Raw genomic sequence first — 25,685 nt, forward strand, 5'->3', positions numbered from 1 at the left:
ATGGATGGACGAATAGAGCGATAGATAGAGAGATGGATGGATGGATGGATGGATGGATGGATGGACAGACGAATAGATAGATAGATAGATAGATAGATAGATAGATAGATAGATAGATAGATAGATAGATAGATGGATGGATGGACAGACGAATAGTTAGATAGATAGATAGATAGATAGATAGATAGATGGATGGATGGACAGACAAATAGATTGATGGATGGCTGGACAGACGAGGATAGATAGATAGATAGATAGAGGGATGGATGGACAGACAAAAAGATAGATGGAAGGCTGGACAGACGAGGATAGATAGATAGATAGATAGAGGGATGGATGGACAGACAAAAAGATAGATGGAAGGCTGGACAGACGAGGATAGATAGATAGATAGATAGAGGGATGGATGGACAGACAAAAAGATAGATGGAAGGCTGGACAGACGAGGATAGATAGATAGATAGATAGAGGGATGGATGGACAGACAAAAAGATAGATGGAAGGCTGGACAGACGAGGATAGATAGATAGATAGATAGAGGGATGGATGGACAGACAAAAAGATAGATGGAAGGCTGGACAGACGAGGATAGATAGATAGATAGATAGAGGGATGGATGGACAGACAAAAAGATAGATGGAAGGCTGGACAGACGAGGATAGATAGATAGATAGATAGAGGGATGGATGGACAGACAAAAAGATAGATGGAAGGCTGGACAGACGAGGATAGATAGATAGATAGATAGAGGGATGGATGGACAGACAAAAAGATAGATGGAAGGCTGGACAGACGAGGATAGATAGATAGATAGATAGAGGGATGGATGGACAGACAAAAAGATAGATGGAAGGCTGGACAGACGAGGATAGATAGATAGATAGATAGATCAAGAAATAAAAAGTGCTTTTCTTTCATCATACTTGTGTTTGGATAGATAGATAGATAGATAGTTGGATGGATGGATGGATAGATAAATGGATGGATGGATGGACAGATGAAGATAGATAGATAGATAGATAGATCAAGAAATAAAAAGTGCTTTTCTTTCATCATACTTGTGTTTGGCCTCTTATAATCCTCCTAACTGAATAAACCATGCTGAAGTATTACTGCAAGAGGTTGTCTGGCATGCAGAAGCAAATTATCTATTTCTAAAATAAACAATGAAATAAAATAAATGCATATAATATTAATTTCTCTTGCTATTTTTGCTTGCCTGCCAGTGGTTTCCCCTCCAGCACTGGCATGTGTGCCTAAGGTTGCCGACCCCTGTTCTATAGAATTTATTGATTTACGTTTATGTGCAGCTGAGGTCATGCTTTACAGAAGGACAAGGGAAGTTCGCTTTCCAGTAAGTGATGCATTTAGTGGTTTTGCAGTCTGTTATTTGGCTCAGGCCTCTTACTGGCTGCCACAGTGCATGTTAAAGAAAAGTGCTGGGTTCAAAACAAGTTAAGCTCTGTCCGCAGCATCTGTGATATACAGTCGATTACCATGTAAAGTAATCCTGACTCGTCTGTCAGTTTTTAAAAACAAACAAAAATGGTGTTTATAGTACCGCACTTACAATTAGTCTATGGGGCAAGACATTCCAGAGGGACGTGGGGCTCGTATTGTTGTTAAAACTGAAATCTTCCACACAGAAACGTGTTATTGAAAATGTAAATTGTTTATCCTGTGCAAATGTCTTGCCCTATAAACTTTCATTGTACGTGCACAACTGTAAATGCATATTTTGCTTATTTTTACAACTGAAGGACGAGCCAAAATTATTTTCCATGGTCATCCACAATTTTCACAGATGCTGTCCATTGAGTTTAGGTTATATGCAAACCAGAACATTCTGATGGTGTGTGTCAGGTCCATTATCATCAGTTTGTGTTAGTACAAACACTTATACTTGGTGTTGTCGGACAAAATCTGCAAACTGGCGGTCCTTGGCATACAGCTCGATAATTCGAATACGGTCCTGGATTTCCTGTTGTGAGAGCAGGAAGGTGAAAGAGGGAGAAGAAGACAGTTATATAACAAAAGAAAGTGACCTCTTTGCCCTAGCCCTCATTTTACTTCTAGACGTCTAGACCAACTCTAGCACTTTAAACCAAGAGCAAAGGTGAGACACAGAATCTTATGAAGGATTTCTTCAATTACAGACAGTTTTACGTCAGATGAGTTGATTTTAATTTAAAGTAAAACATTTATTCAAACTAGATGGATGGATGGATGGATAGATAGATAGAACTTTTTAGACAGACAGATAGATGAATGGATAGACAGATGGATGAATAGATAGATAGATATATGGATACATGCTTTCCAAATGTTTTTTTTTTTAGCTTTTCAAACAGTTTTATGTATAATTGTACTACTTAAAATATTATATTTCTAAAATATAATAATCCATAATTAAACTATTCTTGCATTTTACATATTTTACATAACTATTTAATTAGTTACATTACTCTGCACTACATGTTTAATGTTATTGAAGGAATAAGTGAATAAAAGACATTTAGCCTCTTAAACTCTTTAGTGCATTCAGTTCTGTTACATAAGAAATATGATTTATCTACCCATCAAGTATTGTTTTCCAAAGAGGACATGCTTGACAATTCTCCATTGTTCAGAGTTGCCAGAATATTCTCCATTGTGAGCATATATCAGTCAAGCAGACTATGACAGTTTCATTGCTACAGGGAACAGTGCTTTAGCTGAAGGACATGGAGTGTTTTTAGGAAAGTTTTTGAGAAATATTCTATGCAAACATGTGGCACAGTGAACGCTATTAAAACACTAAGTAATGCTGCAGACCACTTTCATAAACACACACAGCTGCACAGCTCTACGGACAATGTGTACCATGAGCACCTGGTTATTTGTGTAATTATCAGCACATTCTCATGGCATTTTGTAACTATTTTTTTGTTTGTTATTTAAATGTATTATTTTAATGTTCATTTCATTCATACTTTTTCATACAATCTACTTATGCCTCATTTGATGGTAAGGTTTAGAGGTGAACCTTCATGATTTTTTTCTAAAAATCATACGTTTGCCTATAAATAACATACAAATTCATACTAAAGCGTCAATTTGTAATTTTTTACGTTTTCTTGTACGATCTACTTTTGCCCCAGTTGACGGTTAGGTTTAAGGGTGGACCCTGATCTTACTTTTTCTAAAAAATACATTGTAATATTGTACGAATTCATGCAAAATCATCACCTCGTAAAGTAGTCACAATTTATTATCAATTCAATTCATTATCAGTTTAATTTGTTGCGCTTTTATTAGCTTCGTTTTGACAACATTTGCCGCATTGCTGTGACTCGAAACTTTCGAAAGTTGACTTTTTATATCACAAAGATGTATTTTCAATAATTTGTCAACTGAACTATCCACAGCCAGGTACAATATACCAAATTAAGTTAGCTTACTTCCATCCCACGAAACGTTTTTCATGTCGAAATAAATATGGTACCTTTTTAGGTCTATTAACGTGCACGCCAACACATCATTACCTCTTTCGTAAGTTCGCTGTTCTCATAAATGTGTCGTATTTCCTCGCTGCTGAAGTCCGTGGAGGTCTCAGCGCTGCCAGTGCTATACGCAGGGGCATCTGGGTAGCGGCGGTAGTACTGATTATAGCCTGTAGTTGCTTCACTTTCAAACATGGGATTGTACTTAGTAGCTCTTTCTAGAGATGGCACGTTCTCTGAATATCTGTGAAAAAATGTCAGGAAATAAAAGTCCGATTATGGACTGCAACATCAAAAAAAATGAGCCTTGGTGCTTATTTGGGAAACACAGGTTCGAATCTAATCCAAAAAAGAATGTTCAAACCTAAAAAATGGGTTGTATCTGGGATCAAACATGCCCTTGGCATGAGTTCGTAAAAGTAGCAGATCGTCCCTCCTATTTATATCTGCCCAAGGGTCATATAGTGGAGCCACGGAAAAAGTGAGTGGATTATCTCTGGCCGAGTGAGAGCGGCTCAATGTTCTGCCATCCCGGCATTCATTCCTCTATAACCTGTTGATCAGGATCACTGATAGATCCCCTGCAGAGACGTTACGTCATCGTATGTCTGCCGGGATTTCCCTGTTTGCCCTGGTGCTTGTGAAGCAAACAGGTTTAAAGGGGTCATATGAAGCTTTTTTAAAGATCATTATTTTGTGTATTTGGTGTAACAGAATATGTTGACATGCTTTAATGTTCAAAAAACACATTATTTTTCAAATACTGTACACATGTTTATGTTTACAGACAAAAGTTTAGATGCAAAATAAATTAAAGTATTTTTGTATAAAGTATTTTAAGTATGTAAACTGTATGGTCCCATGATCATTTTTAGTGCATGTATGAAGACAGATCTATGTTTGACCACCACAATATGTTTTGCCTTTAAAATAAATTGAAATTTGTTCGGATATTGTACTAATTTAGTCACAGTTATCTAATACATTGTGGATTAAGGCTGCATTCAAGTCCTCCTGGGACGTTCGTACTTACGAGTTGACAAGTCGTAATTATGACATCAGGTGCGTTCAAATTACTTTGGTCGAAACAAGATGGCAATTTAACTTTTCTACATAATATTCAATGATTGTGTTTTTAACTCTACATCTACAAAATGATGAATAACGAATGTGCATCATTGTGCTTTTGCTTTTTAGATGATGTAAACTGAATCATTATATACCATGTATAATATGGTAATTATAAAGTAATATTTTGTATATGTAACTAGGGCTGGACAATAATTCAATATCAATATGTATCAAGATATAATTTTTTTCAATAACGGTGATATGATTTTTAAACACATTTCCGATATTTCGATATACATTACCAGTGTTTCCCATACATTTATTTATTTGTGGCGTTTGACTTGAATAAACATGAGCACTGCACGTTTCAAAATTAAAACACGTCGCGGGTGTTTTATATGAATGTATCTCTGAAGGGAACCGACTGTCTTCAGAAAAGTTTCGATGACATTTTCATTTTGATCTGATAAAGTAACGTTCATGAGCGGAGCTGCGTTGATTACAGCTGTTACTGGGGAAACCGCTAGTTTTATCACTCTAAAAGCGCCTCCTGCTGGCAGAGAATGAGTTTGCATTTTAAATAAGCCCGTCTCCAGCAACATTTCCAGTTTTTGTTGTTGTTCAATTTTTTTGTTTTCGGCAGCGACTCGGAGCACTTTTCATACCCTTTTCTCTGGCCGAAACACATTTGTTTCAATCTATAAGAATAATCAGCCTACACTACCAGTCAAAAGTTTTTGAACAGTAAGATTTTTAAGGTTTTTTTTTTTTTAAGAAGCGCCTCCTGCTGGCAGACAATCAGTTTGGATTTTCAATAATAAGCCCATCTCCAGCAATGTTTTTGTTGTTGCTCAATTTTTTGGGTTTTCTGCAGATCCTTCAGAAATCATTCTAATATGCTGATTTGCTGATTATCAATATTTAAAACAGTTGAGTACATTTTTTTTCAGGATTCTTTGATGAATAGAAAGTTACAAAGATCAGCATTTATCTGAAATAAAAAGCTTTTGCAACATTATACACTAATCCATTCAGTATAATTTTTATTATTTTTTTGGGAAAGAAATTATAGAAATTAACACTTTTATTTAGCAAGGATGCTTAAAATTGATCAAAAGTGATGATAAAGGCATTTATAATGTTACAAAAGATTTCTATTTCAGATAAATAGTGTTCATATCGATATCGGAATTATATCGTATCGACCGAAATTAAGAAATATATCGTGATATCAATTTTGCCCATATCGTCCAGCCCTAGTTAGATGTATATGAATGTTTAAGGGAAAAGGTATATTGTATGTCTTGTAACTGGTTACTAAGTTTTTCTACCCTTTTAAATAATCTTTTACAGTTTGAAGTTAAAGATATTAATAATTAATAAGGTGAGTCTGAGGTGTTTATTTGACAGTGATTTCACATTTCATGTTTGTATGAAGTCTAAATACAAATAAAAGGTGAACATTAATTAAAAAAAAATTTTCTAAAAAATAAATAGTTTTATAGGAAGAGGTTTCATAGACTTGGCAAATCAAATTTTCATAAGTTTGTAGGTACAGACATCTGTTGTGGGTGTTCTTGGCAGTTTTTATGAGGCTTTTTTTAATAGTGTTCATATTGATATCGGAATTATATTGTATCGACTGAAATTAAGAAATATATCGTGATATAAATTTTGGCCATATCGTCCAGCCCTATATGTAACTTATATAGTTTTATTGTACATTACAAACTTTTTACAAAAAAAAAAAATTACCATCATTACAAAATTCATTCAAATGATTTGAACCGATATTAATAATCCACTTTGTAGTCCACTAAGGAATTCTGCTTGTTCTGAAGTTTAAAGAAAGACATAAGCTTCTTAATTTCTTCCAAAAAATATGATCTTATGATTTATTTGGAGCATTAAGAGTGTGTTTGTTATGCTGTAAGCACAGTTTGTACCGTAAAGGGTCTTCTGAATCATCCGTGTCATACTGGTCTCGCAGAGTTCTGGCGAGGAAAAAGATCACGCCCGAAGCCACGAGGAGGAACCCAGCGACTGAGGCGATGGCGATCCCAACCACCAGTGGTTCTGACACATACTCCTCACAGTGTTCGCCTCGATACCACCAGTTTTCACCGACTCGACACCTAAAAACAAAGGTGAGTGAATTTCATTTTTGGCCGTGTTGTTGCTTTAGGAGATTTCATAATGTACACACCTGCAAATGGCGCCCTTGCCAGGTATGATGTCACATTTCCCATCATTCTGGCAGAAGTCTTCCTGTATGTCGCAGATACTCTGACATGGCAGCCCATCCACGCTAAAATAGCCAGCGTTACAAACACACTCTGCCTCGCCGGACCAGCGGTTGACTAAACACTGGGAGAACTCATTACACGCTTGGAACTTACATGGATCAGCATGGTCACCTACCAGAAAGAAAAAGACCTATTTATATATATATATATATATATATACTTTCACAGTGAACATAAACTATAAAAATAAAATCTAATAATATTAATATTAAGTACAATAGTATATAAATGTTTTTAACAAAGAAACCATTCCGTTTTTATTATATTTATTTTTTATGAAAAAAAATATCATGAATTGTTACTTAATAATGACATTTATTAACTGACATTTTACACCTTACATGTTTTTCAAATATTAAAAAGCAGTGGAGTATGTTATTGATATTTTGTGAAAATAGTTTTAAAAAAATATTAAAAGATTGTGTCAAACTATTAAGATTCTTTCTTTCTTTTTTAATAAGGCTTTTTTTTCTTCATTATGATACCAGGAACAACTATCATTCTGACTGAGAGCTGAATTTTTATATATTTTTGAAATAATAATCATAACAAAAGCATCATGTCATCGATTTTTCCGATATAAAATTAAGATGGAATACAATGACGTTAAAAGTTGGGATGTCAGTTGATAAAAGTGACTATTTTTGCATTTGCTGCCATTGCTATAAGCATTATTACAATTCATTACAATTCATTGTGTGTTGACAAAGGAGCTCAGAGAGAATTTACACAGGGACACAAACAAATATGACTCACTTGCCTGACGCGTTGAGCTCTGCACGCCTCACAAGAATAAATCACCTCTAATCTGTCTGCAGTACAGAATCAATCTCTTATCACTCACCCCAACAAGGCCTATTTTTTCCAAAGCCAGACTGGAATAAGTCTAACCTTGTGTCTTCTAGCATAGGAGAAACCTGCTCAATATTGTTCAAAATGCCAGAGATCTACCATTTTGGAGGTGTGCCAGCAAAATGCACAACCCTTCCGATATTCTTGTCCCAAAGTAAGTCTAAGGGTGTATTCACACCAGGAAAGTCTGCTAGTTCACTTGCTTTGGTCCGGACCAAATACAATGTTGATTTTTTTTTGTTTGGTGCGGTTCGCTTTCACACTGCCCTTTTTGCAAGTGAACCAGAAATTGTAAACAAACCCACACGTGCGCTAAGGTCATCCATTCATTGGACAGAAATTCTCAAGCAGGGAAAAGCAGGAAGTTCGAAAACAGGCTAATCATGGAGATTTTTCGTAGTGCAATTGTTATTATTTTACTGGTTTTCTGTTATCAGCTACAAACGCAATATGAAGACACATGAACATCAGATGAGACAATGCCATCTATACAATGTTGTAACAAGGATTTTGCAAAGACGAAGAAGTGCTGCAAGACAGTTCCGGCGGAGAGAGCATGCTCTTATGTGCGCCTACCATGGCATACTGACAAGGCGCAGAAGACGGATTAGGTATAAAGAAAGCGAAAGTGAAACTTTAAAATACAGCGCGCATAGGAAAGCGATTGCAGGCTTTCGCAAGTGTCAGCTAACTGCGCGATCGCCCGTAAACACCACCCCCACCCCCAAAGTTGCCGAAGTTTTTTTACTTTAACGCGACACTGTGCGGGAGTCCGTTCAAATCCCCTCTCCTTCATCCTTTCGCTGAACTTGCTGAACACATCCGCATTTTTATGCGTCTTCTCCAGTAGCTGTGATATATAAGAATCTGCTCAAATGTCAATGAGGCAGCGTGTCTCTTTGGAGCTCCAGGTTGAACCACGACTAATTTTTCAATGGCTAGCAAATGTAGCGAACACAACACTTTCTCTTAAGGCAACTCCAACTACGGGAGCCTGTTAACTTAAAAGGCACAGTGCTTTCTGCAATTGGGTCGGATCGAGGTCGGATCATATTCACACCTTAAACGAACCGTACCAGAGTTAGTTTGGAACCGAACCGAGACCACCTCTTCAGCTGGGTCTCGGTTCGGTTGTTTGGTGCGCACCAGAGTGTGATTGCTGTATTCACACCTGCCAAAAAGATCCGCACCAAAGGGGGAAACGAACCAGAGTTCGTTTCAATCGAACCAAACAAGACAGGTGTGAATACACCCTAAGATATCTTTTACCCATTTTAATGCCTGTTCAATTACAATTGTTCAATAGCCTTTTAGTACTGGGATCAATTGAAGAAATGTTTATTTTTCCAATCATAGTCTGGCTCCTGTAACATATATGAGTCACAAAGCCTCCCTGTGTAGCACACTTAAAAAAAAAAATACACTAAACAGTGAAACAAAATAATTATTACTCCATGTTGGCTTAAAATATGACAAATGAAACATAAGTGGTGCGCAAACTGTGAAAATCTATAACGAATAGTGCTAAATCTCAGTCATGACTGGTGCTAATAATTTTAGGATTTAAAATGACTTTGAATTGGCAGCAAATGCATAATATGGCAGGCATTCTGCCCTTTAAAGAATCAAATGTTTGGTGAATATTGTTGGCCACAGGCAGCACCAAAAATTAGCTTGTGTCTTCATATCAGCTAACCCCAATTTGCTTTCTGTGTTTTGTGTGTATATGTAAGTTCTTTGAGTTACCTGATTCAACATCCAATGAATACTTGTCTATCGCAAGATTCATAGTTTGGTAAGCAGTATTGCAGAAGTCCTCCAGGATAAGGTAAACTGCTGTTGTCACACCATGGGGAAATGGCTTGCCAAACTTCATCCTGCTGTTTACCACAATGCTGCCATTCCTGAAGTTCAAGATCTCTAGATTCTGAAAATTGCTGAGGTTGGACTGTAGATATGGCACAAGCTAGAAAAAAAAAGAATTAAAGCATATTCCAGTGAGCAGCAATACAGAACCACGCATACCTAGTTACGTTAATAGAAGTCAAGAAGGTGACTGAAGATTCTAATTCCATCAATTATCTCATTAGTTAGTGTTCATAAAGACAGCTTAACGGATAGTATGCAAAGCCCCTAACAAACTCTCCTAAAACAACAAACATCAACAAATCTAAACTGACGTTGTCCTGTGTGTAACCTCAGAATGTGCTTACGGAATCGTTTACCCCAAAATGAAATTTTGTCATCATTGAAGACTTCCTTGGAACACAAAAGATTGAAGTGCAATTAAAGTGATCAGTCCCAAACATTCTCTCTAACATCCCTTTGGGTTCCTTAAGGTCGTTACTGACTAAAAACATGTTAAAAACCAGTTGTGATTAATAACTCAAGGCCTTCTTATTGATGTTTTGCTTTCCATAAAGAAGAGTACCGAAGAATGTAAGTACATAACAAATATATCTTACCAGCTCTTGAAATTGCTGCTCAAGAGCCTTGTATTCAGTAGAGCTCTTGTTGAACAGATCTTCAGAAAACATCATGTTGGTGACCCTGAGGCTGAAAAACACTATTAACGCCCTTCCAGGACTGGCTGGCAAGGCAATACTTGCCAAGTCAGTCCCACAAGCAAATCCACTACCGTCGTCTTCACCATGGCTTGGCCCATCAAATGGGAATATGTCAAAAGAAACATCAAATTCTGTTATGTTGGTGTTTACTGGAGCAGGAACTTTCATAGTAGCAGCATCAGAGTTCACTGGTTTGGTAGGTAGGATGAGGCCTGTGATGTCAGGTCTTGACCCTACTGTGTGCTCTTGTACCGAGTCATCTGAAGTTATTTGTTTGGTAGGTTTGAATGTTGGCTGATAAAATGATGGTACAGTGGTGGAACTGAGGGTCTCCAAATGTTCTGAAACATCTGGAATTGTGGACTGAAATATTTTAGTTGAGTCTCCATCTTCAATATTCTCTGATAAAACAGGCTCTTTTGCAACAGTTGCATTATAAGTGTGAATTACATTGGTTTGAGTCTCTGGAGTCGTCTCTTGAAGAATCGAATGAGTAGATGGTTGGGTAGGTAGAGGTTCTGTGGTTGATTCTAATAAAGGTTCAACCTCATCTATTGATGAATGGGATATCCGAGTGAATGGAGAGTCCTTCTCAGGAGACAGGGAAGCTAAATGATCTACACTTGGCTCTTCAGTAGCTATTGTTGTTGGAGATGTTGTTGCGACCAATATTTCATCCCCAGCTAAATCCTCCTCTGAGAGTTTAGTCGCTGGGCTTTCTGTAGGCATAAGCTTGATGCCTTCCATCTCCTCATCTAGAATCTTGACTTCTTCATCTGAACTAGGGCTGCACGATAAATCGCATGCGATATTTAACGCGCATCTTGTCAGAAAAGCCGGTTCTGTAATCAGCGGTAAATCTGGATGGAGATTTACCGCTGATTACAGAACCGGCTTTTCTGACAAGATGCGCGTTAAATATCGCATGCGATTTATCGTGCAGCCCTAATCTGAACCTTCTACCTCTGGCCATAAGAATGCAGGTAACTCTGTGACACCTTTGGTTACAGGATGCTCAACAGCTTCTGAATAAGTAGTAGGACCTTCCACAGAAACTGTATCAATGTCTAGGATTACAGGTATTTGCGTGGTTGAAGGCATTTCATTTGACTTTGTTGTGGAGGCCAGTGTTTCCTGAATCTGCTTGTTTTCTGTTGAAGTAGTATGTTCATCCATAGCTGCTGCTGTGCTTGGTGGGATCACAGTGGGTGTAACAGGTCGTTCTGAATAGTCCTTATCAGCAGGTGAAATGATTGTATCAGGACTTTGTGATGCATTCACCTCTTGGGTTTCTGCTGAAGTGTAGACATGTAGCAAGGGTCGACTGGTCACATGTGTAACCATAGTGGTAGATTCATCTGGAAAATAGTCATCATATTGTTCAGGGGCTACTTGAGTCTGCATAGAAGCTCGACAGTCAAAGTCTCCATTTTCCAAAAAACCGGAGCCTGGTCAGTTGTTGTGTAGTGAGGATTAGTAGGAATATCTTGTGTCACAAGAACCCTGTCCAAGAATGGCTCATTGGGTGTCAGATCTTGGTGGGGAGGCTCAAGCTGTTCCTCTATAGATTCCTGATCTTCCTGAGGTTGGTGCACCTCATCTTCCTTCAAGACTTCTTCTGGTGTTCCTGACTCCCAAGGCCAAATGGCAGGACCTAGATGATCCCCAGAGAAACCTGAGCCTGAACCCAGGTCTATCAAGTCACTCTGAGTAGTCAACTCAACATCAGGAGGTTCCACAGGAGAAACTGAGTTCTCTTCCAACTTTTGAGGTGATTCCGAAGGTAAGGCAACTTCAGTTATCGTGCCTGTGGTAGGACTGACTGTAGTTGCAGTCTGTAAGAATCCCTCCTCTTCAAGAATACCATCATCTGAAACAAGAACGCAACATTTTAGAACCATATTACTGCCTTTAGGTGGAAAATAATTCATGAGAGGTAAGACTCACTCTCAGTAGCAGGAGCAGGTGCACTGCTTGAGGTCTCAAATTTAGAGGTAAGCTCAATGTCAAAGTTCTTCAAAGACACATCTGTGGGAGACAGAGTGGGACTTTCCTCAAAGATGATTACATCATTTGTGTCCTTATTCCGATTATCCATCCAGGGATCTATTGTGTGAATGTGGTCAAGGAAGTCATTATTTGTAATGAAGATGTCATTGTTGGATAATTCCTGCCTGGGAACATCTGGTGGCTTCTCAGAGGCAAGAACATTATCCTAGAATTTAATGATTGAACAGTCATGGTTAGTTACTATTGACTGTTAAATTATTTTTGAGAAATAAAGCAAATATATTTAAGGTAGGTCTACAAAAAAGGTTGCTGACAAAAAGATGAGCCAAAAGAGCCTATAACTTTCCACACTGAGGCCTATGTCCACTGAATGTCCTAATGTTTCAGCTGTTAAAATTATGTCCATCATTTGACCATCAAAAAATAGGAAACAAAAATGGACAGAATGAAAAAAGTGCACTTTTGGTGTAAGTGGAAGACATTTTCCTCAAACGTCTTAGTGAATTACACTGGAAAAACATCATCTTTTTTTCCAGAGATATGTCAGTGGAAAAATTGCATAGACATACTAAAAAAAAGCACACATGCACATGATCTTCACACCATCCTGAGGATCTGGTCTTAGTTGAATTATTGACTAATGCATATTTGACCAGAAGACAGTCTTTAACTGTTCCATACACCAGAAATTAACATTTAACCTTCATGCAGATTTGGAATATGTCATGTTGTATATATAACAACTGGTTGTATATACATTCATGAGTTATTCACACCATTTTATTTTTATGCAAGTAATGAGTGAGGTGCTACTGGAATTAGATCACCGTCAGTTGCACACACTGGCCTCATTCATGAAACACGAGCAGCACGAATTTCTGTGTAAATCATTCGTAAAACCATTCTTACGTAAACTGTCACTTTTAATTCAGTGCGACTATTTACATAAGAATGGTTTCATGAATAATTTACACAGAAATTAGTTATGCTCGTATTTCTTGAATTAGGTCCACTGACCATTTAATGCAGGACAAATGGCTAGACTGACTTTCCTATAGAACTAGTTTTATGCACCCTACTAGTTAGGTTTATAATTTGCATAAACAGCTAGCTGATCATACAAACAAATATCCATCTTAAACAGGACAGATCAGATAAAGCATCAACTTCCAATTAACCTTAAGTAACTAACATGTGTCTTTGGAGGCAAGCATACTATTACCTGAGAGAGAGAACACGTTTCCAGATACAGACATGGACACAGCGCACCAGCCAAAACAAGACAGTAAATCTACTTAATAAGGGTATTGAAAGAAGTGCCAGTTTTGTCAAATGTAAGAGGAAAAACCGAGAGTAAATTCTAAGATTATTGCCATGTTTGGTATCCAATGTGTCTTTCTAATTAAACTACAGACTGTGAAGAAAGCTGCTCAGCCTCTGCAATAAATATAATTCACACTGAGATTAAAAACAGATTATTTTCAATATTTCATAGTGCCTGAGCTAAACAATTTGAATAAAATAGCATGCTTACTTGTGTCTAGAGAATACTTGAGCTGGAAAATTGACTTGAATAGTTTTACAGACCTGCTGTATTATCCCATAGCTGTGCTATAATCAATTTTAATGACATGCCATGAAAACCCATTTTATGTGCAAGGTAATCTTTCTTATCATGTAACAACAAAAACCTACATGTGATTGCCATTAGTGTGACTCATTTTTCATTTAACAGCTTTGGAAGGATTCACATTCACACTTGAGAGTAATTGCACTGCAATGAGGTGAAAAAACCCTGAATCCTAAACTGCAGCTCTGGATAGGGATTCTGGACTGGACAGTCGTGGTTACCCGTTTACTGGGTGGTCCTGCCAATGACCATTGACTCACCATCATGTCACTGGAGTCAAGCGGTCTGCTGGTTGGTTTGGAAGACTCCAGTGTCTCCACTGTGAAGCCAAAACAGAGACAAATCATATCAAATTATATTTAAAACTGCTCAAGCACAGTTCATACCCATACTGGCGTCTCTTCAAGAGATTGGCTCTGAGGGCTGCAAGATTAGTCTGCCAAAACCAGAGATAAGAACCATGAAGGCTCTTGCTTCTGTTTAAACCGCGTACAGCCAAGCAGTGTAAGAGGATATGCCACCATTGTCAACATACTGCATTTCGGGTTCATTCAGCTACAGTTTGCAATTTACCACTATGACAGAACACAAACTTGAACCTGAATGTTTATAAGAAACATCAGTAAGAAGCACTCAACTCAACACCCTGATGTCTTGGGTTCCCTATAATGGATCCACAATGTGTCTCTACTTCTTAGAGAATGTCTTACCATTTTCCAGCGGCAAAGAATCAGGGTCCACTTCCAAAGTGGTGTTTCTGATGAAATTCTCCTTGTGGAGGGCTCCGGTGATGTAGTTTCGGAAATCGGTGATGGTGTAGACCACAGTAGGTAGCTCATCAGGATCTGTGAAGGAGTTCTCAATCATGTTGGAATGTAGGTTTATGTAATCCATGGTCTCATTACTTATTCCTGCACCATCACCCCCAAGAACCACAGCGTAGTGTACCACCACAGCCAGGCCTCTGAGGAATGCAAAGAAAACAGGGACTGTTTGAGGTAAAAAACAAAAAAAAACAAAAACAAAACATACTATGCTTTGTCAAAGGCCTCACTGGCTGTAATGTGTGAAATGACTCATCTACAGTATAGCAGGAAGTTTCCATGTTGGAGCCTGCTATCTGTTTTTGTCAGTTTGTCATATTTGACCATATTCTACAACTTTGTTTACATAATTCCTATGCCAAGTGGTAAATTAAAGTGAAATAAATTCAGAGAAGAACAGCTTACAGTAAATGACCTAAGGTGGCTTGGTGGTTTTAGATGGATTAAGGTCTAGTTGTTCTACTTGCACCACCAAGCTGGTCTGGTTGGTCTCCTAGCCTGGTTAAGCTGGTTTAACTCATCAGCCACATGGTGTCCCAGTCTAACCAGCTGAAAAGTGATGGTTAACCACCATGGACAGGCTAAGAGACACTGGTTTAAGCTGTTTTCAGTTTTTTAGTAGCTAGCAACCAAAAAATGTCACAGAATATGCAGCAGCCAGCTGTTGGTTACTAGGGGAAATAAAAAAAAAAAAAATATTGGGAGTGAAGAAAGCTGACCTAGATTTTTTTGCCACATATTTTTCTATGAAGGTTAGAAAACCTAGCGTGTTTACGACCAGATAAATTTTCTCTCCTATGACAGATAAAACCTCCACGAGGATTCAATTTCTTTGGCACACCAGAAATACTAATTAGTTTTAAATGGCTTTAAGTGAGAACATCTCTGTTCTCAGGCGGTTTAAGGGGCCTCATAAAGCTCACAATATGCAGCTATCCATTGTGTGGGTTATCTGAGGCCTCGCTGATAAACCATGGGAAACATTGCCATGATACATTGCCTTGAGAGCAGAGAACATTTAGCATTCAATCCCATCATGCTTGGCAACTAGGCATGCATTTAGCACAGCGACTTATCACATTTAAGGTGGCGATTGGCCAGACAAAGTAGCCCACAGATACACACACATAAGATGCCACACCTAAAAGACCATCCTTTCAGACAATTGATTTTGCAAGGCTAATGAGGCAGCAACCACATGACCTTACCAAGAAAACAGTGTGAAAGCGATTTCAGAGCAACGCTCTATAAAACACAAAATATGGTGGGTGGAAAATTCAGGCACATGAATTTCTCATTAGATGTTTTGGAGGAGATATGGGTCATGCAGCTGTGTGATATGGCAGGGTGGTGATATGGATTTATCAGGCCTGGGTGAAACATTGCAGAAATATTAGTAGTGATAGCCCAAATGACATTAATATCTGTTTTCTTCATTTTGAGATGTGATTAACTGTGATTTATAAAAGTGTTAGAATATTTACCCTTCAATGTCCTTCTGTGGCCTGGGATATTTTATTAAGAAAAAAAAAAAGAATGTTATTCAGAAATCAACATATATTCTTTTGCTATTATTTTTAATATTATTTTTATCTGTATGCATTATCATATATATTACCATAAAAATCATACCTGAACTCAAGGACAAATATTTTCTTGAAACCTGGGAGCCTTTTAAAAACTTCTTCAATCTTCAAAAAGAAAAAAAAGAAAAGAAAAAAGAAAGGAGATGCTATAAATGTACAATTATATATATATATATATATATATATATACACATACCATTTGGGTATGAGATTATAAATTCTAATAATTTAATTGTTTAATTCCCCACACACTGTTGTCACTTGTCACCAAATACATAAATATATAAATGTATAGATGCTGCTTACCTTATCAATGAACAGTTCGGATAGATGTTGATAGTAGTAACTTGATGGATCTCTCAGAGCATCATCATAACTTTCACCTCTTATCTTAATACTCAGCTCCACAATATGGTCGCTAGGACGTACTGGTCGGACCATAATGTCATCAATTTCATTTCCAATCTATATATATGGGGAAAAAAATAAAATAAGTAATGTTTAGAGGAACTCACAATTACGGAGTTAAAAATATACAGTATAGTTAACTAAAATGTCTTAAACAATTGTCTATTATAAATTCAATGTGCTCACCATGCTGTTTTCATTTAAAATATCATTAGAAATGTCCTGTGGCAAGTTTTGTAATGTGGTAGAGAAAGTCTTTTGAATAGTAGTTGTCAAGTAATTTAGTACAACCGTCATATTCTCGACTTTCAAGATAGGAGTTGGGATATCATCTTCTGCAGGTTCTGGTTGGACCACATGCATGTCAGGTGTTTTAGGTACTGTCTCAGGCACCTCTGAAAGTTTAGATATTGACAAAGGTGTCTGAGATATGACCTCAGGTGTCTTCGAGATAGATACACTTGTCTCCAATTCAGGTGCTTGAGATATAACTTTGGGAGCTTGAGATATGACATGAGTTGTCTCTGTCATGGCACCAGCTTCTGTAATGACCTTAGGTGTCTCTGTTGCAACTTCATGTGTCTCAGATAAGAAGTCTCCTCTGGTCTCATGCATATCTGTGACTTCATGTGTGATTTCTACTGCAACTTTAGGTGTGTCCTTTGGAATTTTTGATGGCTCTGTAACTTCATGCATGTCCTCATTTAGGGTAGTTGTCAGTACATCTTTTTCCAACTTAGTAACAGTAAGATCTGGCATTGTGCCTTCAAAAACTTTGAAAAGTGTTTCCTCACCACCTTCATCCTTTTTAGTTGTGTCTTCTAACTTATCTTCCATACCTTCAGTTACAAACTCTACAATGTCAGTTTCAGGGGTACCAATGTCAAAAGAAGTATCAGGTGTGTTCTTGGATGTGATTCCAGTTGTGGTCTTAGTAGAAGTTTCTGTTCTCTTAGTAGAAGTTCCTTCAGTACTTTTCTCAGATGATTCTTCTAAGATGACAGCTTCCATTACATCACCCAATTCAGCAGTAGCTTCACTTGTTCCTCCAACAAAATCTTCAAGCGTGTTTTCAAGAGCCGTTACATCGTCTGTGGTAATGTCAAATTCAACCTCAGCAACTTCTGTTGGCTCTGTTGTCATCTCACCAGGATTTGCAATGGCAGTTATGTCCTTATCAACATGTTTGTCTTTCTCAGTAAACACAGTAGCTTCAGTAGCTTCTGTAGTTTCCTGTGTCAATCTAGGTGTCTCACCAGCTGTCACCTCAACAACTTCTGGGGTCTCAGTTATAATGTCCTCTTCCTTACCTAAATGATCCTCTTCAGCATCAGATGAGTCAACTATAAGCTCATGTGTTTCCTTTGACAATTCATGAGTACTCTCTGTCATGGTACCTGGTAGTTCTTCATCTGTTGTCACCTCTGGTGTAGGTTTAGTGTAGGCTGCCTCTTCCTCTTTGTCAAGTAATGTAACAATTGCAATGTCTTCAGGTCCACCCTCTGTTGATACTACCTCAGGTGATGTATTTACAGGTGTAGTGGGTGACAGAATTTCTGGCTTTGTGGTCACATGTGTGATTTCAACAACATCATTATCTGTCAGAGCTTTTGGCAGCCCTTCTGTGGGGGGATTAGGCGAAACCTCTTTCAGTTCTGTAGGAGTTGTCTGCACTGGTTTCTCTGGTAAGTCACTCTGAACAGGAGGTATTTCTGTAAGAGAGTCTACCGCAGGTCTATCAGTAGACATCATTGTAGCTTCTGAAACATCTACATGCTGAATGGTGACAAGTGCTGATTTAACAGGAGTTTCAGTCACACCCCATTCATCTTCAATCTCAGTTTCGGAAATAAAATTTTCAATGGATTCTCTAGTGACTACCACAGGAGTATTAGAACTTATTCCTGGCAAGTCCCCAAGGGTTGTGGGAAGATCTGTCTCATACTTTCTCGAGGTGGAACCTACTGGAGTTCTACCAGTGGACATCAGTGTAGTCTCTGACACAACATCAGCTTCTACATATTGAATTGTAGCATCAGCTGATTTAAGAGGACCTCCAGTAACACCCTGCCCCATGTACAGTTTAGTTACAGATATCATCTCTTCAGTAGATTCACTGGTGATTTCTTTAGGAGTATTGGTACTTATCCCTACTGAGTCCTCGAAACTTGTGGGAATGCCATAATCATATTTTCCTGTAGTAGAATCTTCTGGACTTCTAGCACTTGTCATCAATGTAGACTCTGAGACAATGTCAAACTCTTCGTGTGGAATGGTAACATCTGCTCTCTTACCAAGACCCTCAGTAACATCCTGTTTCACAGTAGCCTTCACAGTGGCCTCGTTTGTGTGTTCAGTAGGTGAACTAGTGATTAGCCCCAGTGATTCTTCAAAGGATGTTGGAAGAATGTACTCATATTTTCCTAAAGTAGTATCTTCTGGATTTCTATCAGTGGTCATTAATGTAGACTCTGAGACAATGCCAAACTCTTCATGTGGAATGGTAACATCTTCTATATTAACAGGACCTTCAGTAGCATCCGGCTTCACAATAGCCTTCACAATGGCCTCATTTGTGAGTTCAGTAGGTGAACTAGTGATTATCTCTAGTGAGTTCTCAAAGGATGTGGGAAGAACATACTCATATTTTCCTGAAGTTGAATCTTCTGGAGTTCTATCAGTGGTCATTAATGTAGACTCAGAGACAATGTCCACCTCTTCATGTTGAATGGTAACACCTGCTGTCTTAACCAGACCCTGAGTAGCATCCTCTCCCATCTCCGGTTCCGATTCTGAATGAAGCTCTTCAGTGATTTGACTGATGATTACCATAGGAGTATTATTGCTCATCCCTGGTGAGTCCTCCAAGGTTGTGGGAATATCATGCTCATGTTTTTTTTGAAGTATAATCTTCTGGAGTTCTACCAGTGGTCAATAATGTAGACTTTGAGACAACGTCAGCTTCATGTTGAATGGAAACAACTGGACCATCAGTAACATCCTGTCCCAACTCTGTTTTTAAATAAAGCTCTCCAGTAAAATCATTGGCGACTACTGTAGGAGAAGTGCTTATTTCTAGCAAGTTGTCAACGGTGGTGGGAATCTCATAATCATACGCTCTTGAAGTAAACTCCTCTGGAGTTCTGTCAGACTCTGAGACCATTTCAACCTCTTCATGTTGAACAGTGATATTTAATGTTTTGACAGGACCCTCAGTAGCATCCAGTTCGACCTCCAGTTCAGTTTCTGAAATAGGTTTCCCAGTGGCCACACTTGTGTGTTCTATAGGTGAACTAGTGCTTATCCCCGTTGAGGCCTCAAAGGATGTGTCAGGCTCTGGAGTGATTTCAAGTGTCATCTGAAGCTCTGCAGCCATAGTGGTGATTAAGATTTGGTCTGCAGTGGTCTGTGGTGTGATGTCCTGTGAATCTGTTACTGTCTCAAGAACCAGAACACTGACTGGTTGAGGAAAAAGAAAGAAAAAAAGGGGGGAAGTGACAGAAATGAAAGAAAATGTATGACATAAGATGAAGTTACATCCATTAATTGCATGCTCTTATTTGTTTTCAGGACATCAGGGCCAAACATGTAGCCTATCGTTGAGGCTAAGTCCATGCACAAATAATTACTTACATTTGACTAAATGGAAGAACTCTGTCTAAGGATCCTGACACCGCTACTGCATTACAAGCTAATGAGTACCTAAAAAGGATTAAAGTCTATTCTGAGAGCAGTGCATATCCTGAGCCAGAGAGCACTAGGTCTCTATTGATATGACTGCAGGGTCTCATACAGACATTAACAATAAAGATTAATCAGAGCATAACTTAAATCAACTGACTGCAAAATCCAGTAAATATAAATAAGGCTTTCCAGGCTTATTAGGAACACAGATCCATTATTCAAATGGCATTTTTTTAAAACAATGTAGTAAACTACTGTAGACTGACCTTCTTGGGTTGTGGCCACGCTTGCTTGTGTTGGTGTAGTAGTCGTTGTCTGATGTCTGCGAAAGAGAAGACAATTATAAATGCTTTCGAAGGCCAGGAACATACCCAAAATCTACAAAATCTAAACTTCTTACTGGCAACCAAGTTTAGTTCCCCCCCCCTTCAGGATATGAATTAAACCATAAGCAGAGCTATGTCTCTAAAGCTAGTGGAAAGTGAACTAGCTTTAGCAGGGACTAAAGGTATGACTGAAATTTCTGCAGTCTGAAGCCAGGGGTCTGTATCCAGCTTTTACTGTTAATAGGTGGTTTTGTCTGCAAATCATCAGTGTGTGCTCTGAATTAGGAAGTGGTGTTTCAGATTATTCATTTAGTGTTAGTGTTATGTTACATATGATATAATCTGAGCTCCACACTGGACATTTGCAGATTGATTTATATTTAGGCTGCAGAGCAGAGCAGAGCACTACTGATTTGCACATTATGTTCTTTTATGCCCATGAGTCCTACCTGCATTCAGGTTGCCATGGACTGGTGGGTGCACTATCATAAGACAAATATAGGAATGATTTGATTACACTGTTATTTTAGAGACAGTGGAATGTGACGTGGGTTCTTGTTTTTGTCTATATAGCACATTATTATTTATCCATTGAAATATGGACAATTGTGCTGTGTTGACCAAGTTTGGTGGTGTGTGAGATGCAACACAGTGTAAAGCTTGAAAGTTTAAAAGTTTTTCCCCTCGCAATATTATCATATTCATGTACCATGATATTAACATAGCACTTCAAGGTGCTTCAAAGAAAACCATGGCATATGATGGTAGATGCTTATAAGCAGTTCTCACCTTGTTGATGTCATTGAAGCCGCTCCTACCCTCTGCAAAATACCATAAAAATTATTTTGCTGTTTTTAATTTGTAAGAATTTTCAGTATCTTCAGTAAAGTGCTGATTTGAGAGTTATTTGTTCCGTATCATGACATAAGCAAGGATACTTACACTTGAAATTAGAGCAAGGTACTCAGCTGACTGGCTAAAGCTCCGGCCAATGTCAAACACGCTACCGCTACTATTTTGACATTTCCTCATCCAGATCTGGTACTCTTCTTTCTCAGGTAAGCGATCCCAAAAGATTTTGAAAGCCTCCCAAACTGTTTCCTGGCACACTGAGGCACACAAACAAATGCAGACAGATCTACAGATACCCATAAGCATGCCAACCCATACAATAACACACACACACAAGCTCTCAAATGTAGGAAAAAACAGGAACAGAAAAACAGCCAAAACACTGAGGAAAAGGTACCTATTTCTTTCTGAATATATTCTGACAAAGTATCAATAAAATAGTGTATAAAACAGTTTTTGTTTATTAGTGCATCGCTGCATTAGCTTTAGAAACATGCTAACCCCAAACTGGACTCAACTGTTAATTGCATCTTCAGAGCACTTTGTCATTTGAACAATGCACTTTGTAGAGTTGCTGTCTATGAGGGCACTCCAGAGAAGTCACTTAAGAGGTTCAATTTCATTTATGATGATGCTGCCAGTAAAGACAACAGACAGTAATGCAGCTCGCTAGGTTTTGAAAAAGAACTAGTGAACTATAAACAGCGTAGAAGACAAAATCTGCCAAAACACCAGCTATGAACTCTGCTGTAGTGGAAATTGACATCAATTTGAATGGATACCCCTTTCATTTAGAAGACAGAAATAACAGAATTATTTCTTTATTTCTAAATTGAATAAAGAAAAAGCAATAACTAACATAATGGAAACATCTCTTATCCTTATCCACACACATCAATTGTTCCAGACAAACGTAGTTTCTTTTATTTCTCAATTTTTGAACCAAAATTACTATTTTGGTACGTGTCGCATACTTTCTCAAAGTATCCTGCAAGTGGAAAATTAAATGCACAGATGGGGGATGTTAACCCTTGCTAAACATTTTGCGGCTCCGTCGAAACGTTCCATCTACATCTGCCTGCCATACCGACTATGTATGACGACTACCAGAACTCAAGTGCGTAGGAGGGCAAAGGTCACAAGTTTTCCTGGCAGAGTGAAGGATCTGATCACCGTCTACAGTGATTCAGTAGCAGTGAGGAGTGAATGAGAAGCAATGAGGGAGAAACAGGGAATTCTGGCCTTTCCTACTGGAACGATACATGTTGACAGCATTTGACTTCAAAAGCTTTGTCAGACATCTCAAGCCTCTTGCTGACAGCCACGCCTTCATTATCTGCCTTAAAGGGACAGTTTACCCCAAAATAAAAACTATGTAATTATTTACTCAACCTCATGTTGTTTGGATCCCATATGATTTCTAATTTTCCATGTAATTCAAGAGAAGTTATTGAGTTGAATGTCTAGGCTACTGTTTTGCATACAACCAAAGTGAAAACATTTCACAAAGCATCATAATAGTAGCTCAAATGACTTGCACGCCTATATACACTCTTAAAAAAACAAAGGTTCTTTATTGGCATTTATGGTTCCATGAAGAACTTTTAACAATCCACTGAACCTTTCCATTGCACAAAAAGTTCTTTAGATTTTTTAAATGTTCACTAAAGGTTTTTTGAGGAACCCAAATATTTCTTCAATGGCATCATTGCGAAAACACCTTTTTGAAACTTTATTTTAAAGAGTGTATGGCATTATTTTGCTTTAATTTTTGGATGAATTAATTTCTTTGGCATATAAAGTGGGGGAACACCAAATACTTAAATCAGTGTTTCACACAAATTGTATTTGTATTCAATTATACAAATGCAAAAGACACATTCACAAGTCGTCTCTGACTTTTGGACCCTGCTGTACATGTAATAAAGCACCAGAGTACCCTATAATAGGGTTCCGTGGCTAAACGTAATCAACTTTCCACTGACACACTTCGAGAATAACCTTTATGTAAAACAGCAACACTTGGTTCTCAAGTTTTCATAATTAGATTCACTAGGGTCATCTGGGTCCTATTAATGCAGCAGCGAGAAAGATTATTCTCAGCGGTGGTCTCCAATAGAGTTTAATACTTTGATTGCATCTAACTTCACAGGCTAATATGTGAACTTTAAAAAGAGCATGATGTGGAAAATTGTGTATTGAGTGCGTCTGAATATTTGTGCACGATTATAAGACAGAGACAAAGAGACAGTGTGTTTCTGACGTTTCGAAACCGTGGTTGAAATATGTGATTACTTGGACGTTAATGGAATTGGTCAGGTTGGCTTAGTTTATTATTATTGATGAAAAGTAGAGAAGCATGAGCTCATTTTTCTCACATAATGATCTCAAAGAGCATCCATTTAAACTATAAGTCATCTGCAACGTACTGTACCTTACAATTACCATTTTTGGCGACTATCCCAGCATCTCTCGAAAGCAACCGAAATGTCTGGTTCTTACCTCACAGGTGAAAGTAGTTGAGATGATTCCGTATTGCCTGTTGCACTGTCTCATGTGAGCAAAGTTTAACTCCACTGGGAAACAGAAGGTCCCTTTTCCGTCTAGAAAGAGCTGCTTTCCCCTCACCGGACCAGATTTGATCTTTTAATGGCACCAACGAGTGATTCAAAACTTCATTGGTGTCCAAAAAAGTTGTAAATCCATTTGGTAAATAATCCTCAGAATCTGATAAAGAACAAAGAACACATGGTCACAAGACTGCAGGCATCACAAAACTCCTCAAGGCCTTCATGAAGAGTAGATACATACCTGCATCTATGGAAAAATGCCCGGACAACAACAATACCAAAACCCACCAAATGCATTTAAAAGATAAATCAGGCATAATGATTCCTTATTCCGGCACACTTTAAAGAAAAAGTTGTTAGAAAAATTTTTAGTTTACTGACGGATGTAATTTGGGCATCCCTCCTTACAGTCCCAAAAACTTGTACATAGTTTAATTAATTAGTCTGCATTGTCACTAGATCCTTTCCTTGTCACGGAGGGATGCAATCACGTAGCTTTGAGCTGACGTCTCCACATGCGGCTTAGCAGATGGCTCTTTGGAAGATTTTTCTTGCCCGCTAATCCTATTAGTTAATTCTTCTGAGGAAGCTTGTCGAGAAGTCAGTGATACTCCTTTATTTCCCACCTGTGGGATCCATCTGAATTGCCGAGATGTCCAATTTCAGTCCCGTAATTTGCGGGCTGATCCGTTGAGGAGTTCAATTATGAGTGGCTTCCTTGCTGCCATTGTCTGCAATGGGATTTCAAGTTGCAATGATATCATTGATTAATTGCGCAATCTACCGTGCAAGATCTCTTGCTAAGTGTTTGACTAGATGTGACATCCTGTAGGGTTAGCCCTTTGTCTACAAGTTTGCCACATGCTGTGACCGTACAGCTTACAGGAACTTCATCTTTACTGTGTTTTGGCTATGTTCCATCATGGCAAGGATCGTATGAACAGATGGCACAAGAGTGGGCCAAACAATTCCAGGTTTCGTAAGGTATCAATGGTTCAGTGGAGGAAATTAAAACCACAGCTGTTCATTCAACACATATTGAGTTGAATTAACTCTAAATTGCTGTTTGTAAAGGAGAGTTGTGCCGATAGACGATAGTATCATATATCGACGATAGTCAGAGATATCGCCTATGGCCGATGCCTTTGACGATATCAAGATGATTATAATTATTATTATTATCAGTCTAGTATTATTATCTAATTAATATTAAGGCTTATTTGTTCCATCATATTTATTTTTACAGTGTTGCAAGTTATAACCAATCACACACGATTCAGTTGACTTTATGAATCCAATGGCCAATCAGAGGAGTTCAGATGAGTCATCGCTGAAACACCCGAGTTCTGTTGTGGAGTACGTGTGCTCACTGAACTCTGCTCTCTCTGCAAATTCTTTCCTCATAAACAACAAAGTGCAGATGTACGTGCGATGAAAGTATAAGAGATAGCTTCACCGATTAAAACGGGAGTGTTCAAAAGTTTACAAATTCGCGGTAGACTCAAGTCAGTGATGAT

The 25,685-nt window shown here is 38.2% G+C and overlaps 1 pseudogene; it reads right to left on the reverse strand.

Moving 5' to 3' along the window:
• LOC107717675 (interphotoreceptor matrix proteoglycan 2-like) overlaps positions 1–24,675 on the reverse strand; it is a 26,915-nt pseudogene extending 2,240 nt beyond the window's left edge.
• Positions 24,676–25,685: the final 1,010 nt, after the last annotated feature.

The sequence above is a fragment of the Sinocyclocheilus rhinocerous genome, unplaced genomic scaffold, assembly GCF_001515625.1.
Source record: "Sinocyclocheilus rhinocerous isolate Xijiao unplaced genomic scaffold, SAMN03320098_v1.1 scaffold633, whole genome shotgun sequence".
Taxonomy (NCBI): Eukaryota; Metazoa; Chordata; class Actinopteri; order Cypriniformes; family Cyprinidae; genus Sinocyclocheilus; species Sinocyclocheilus rhinocerous.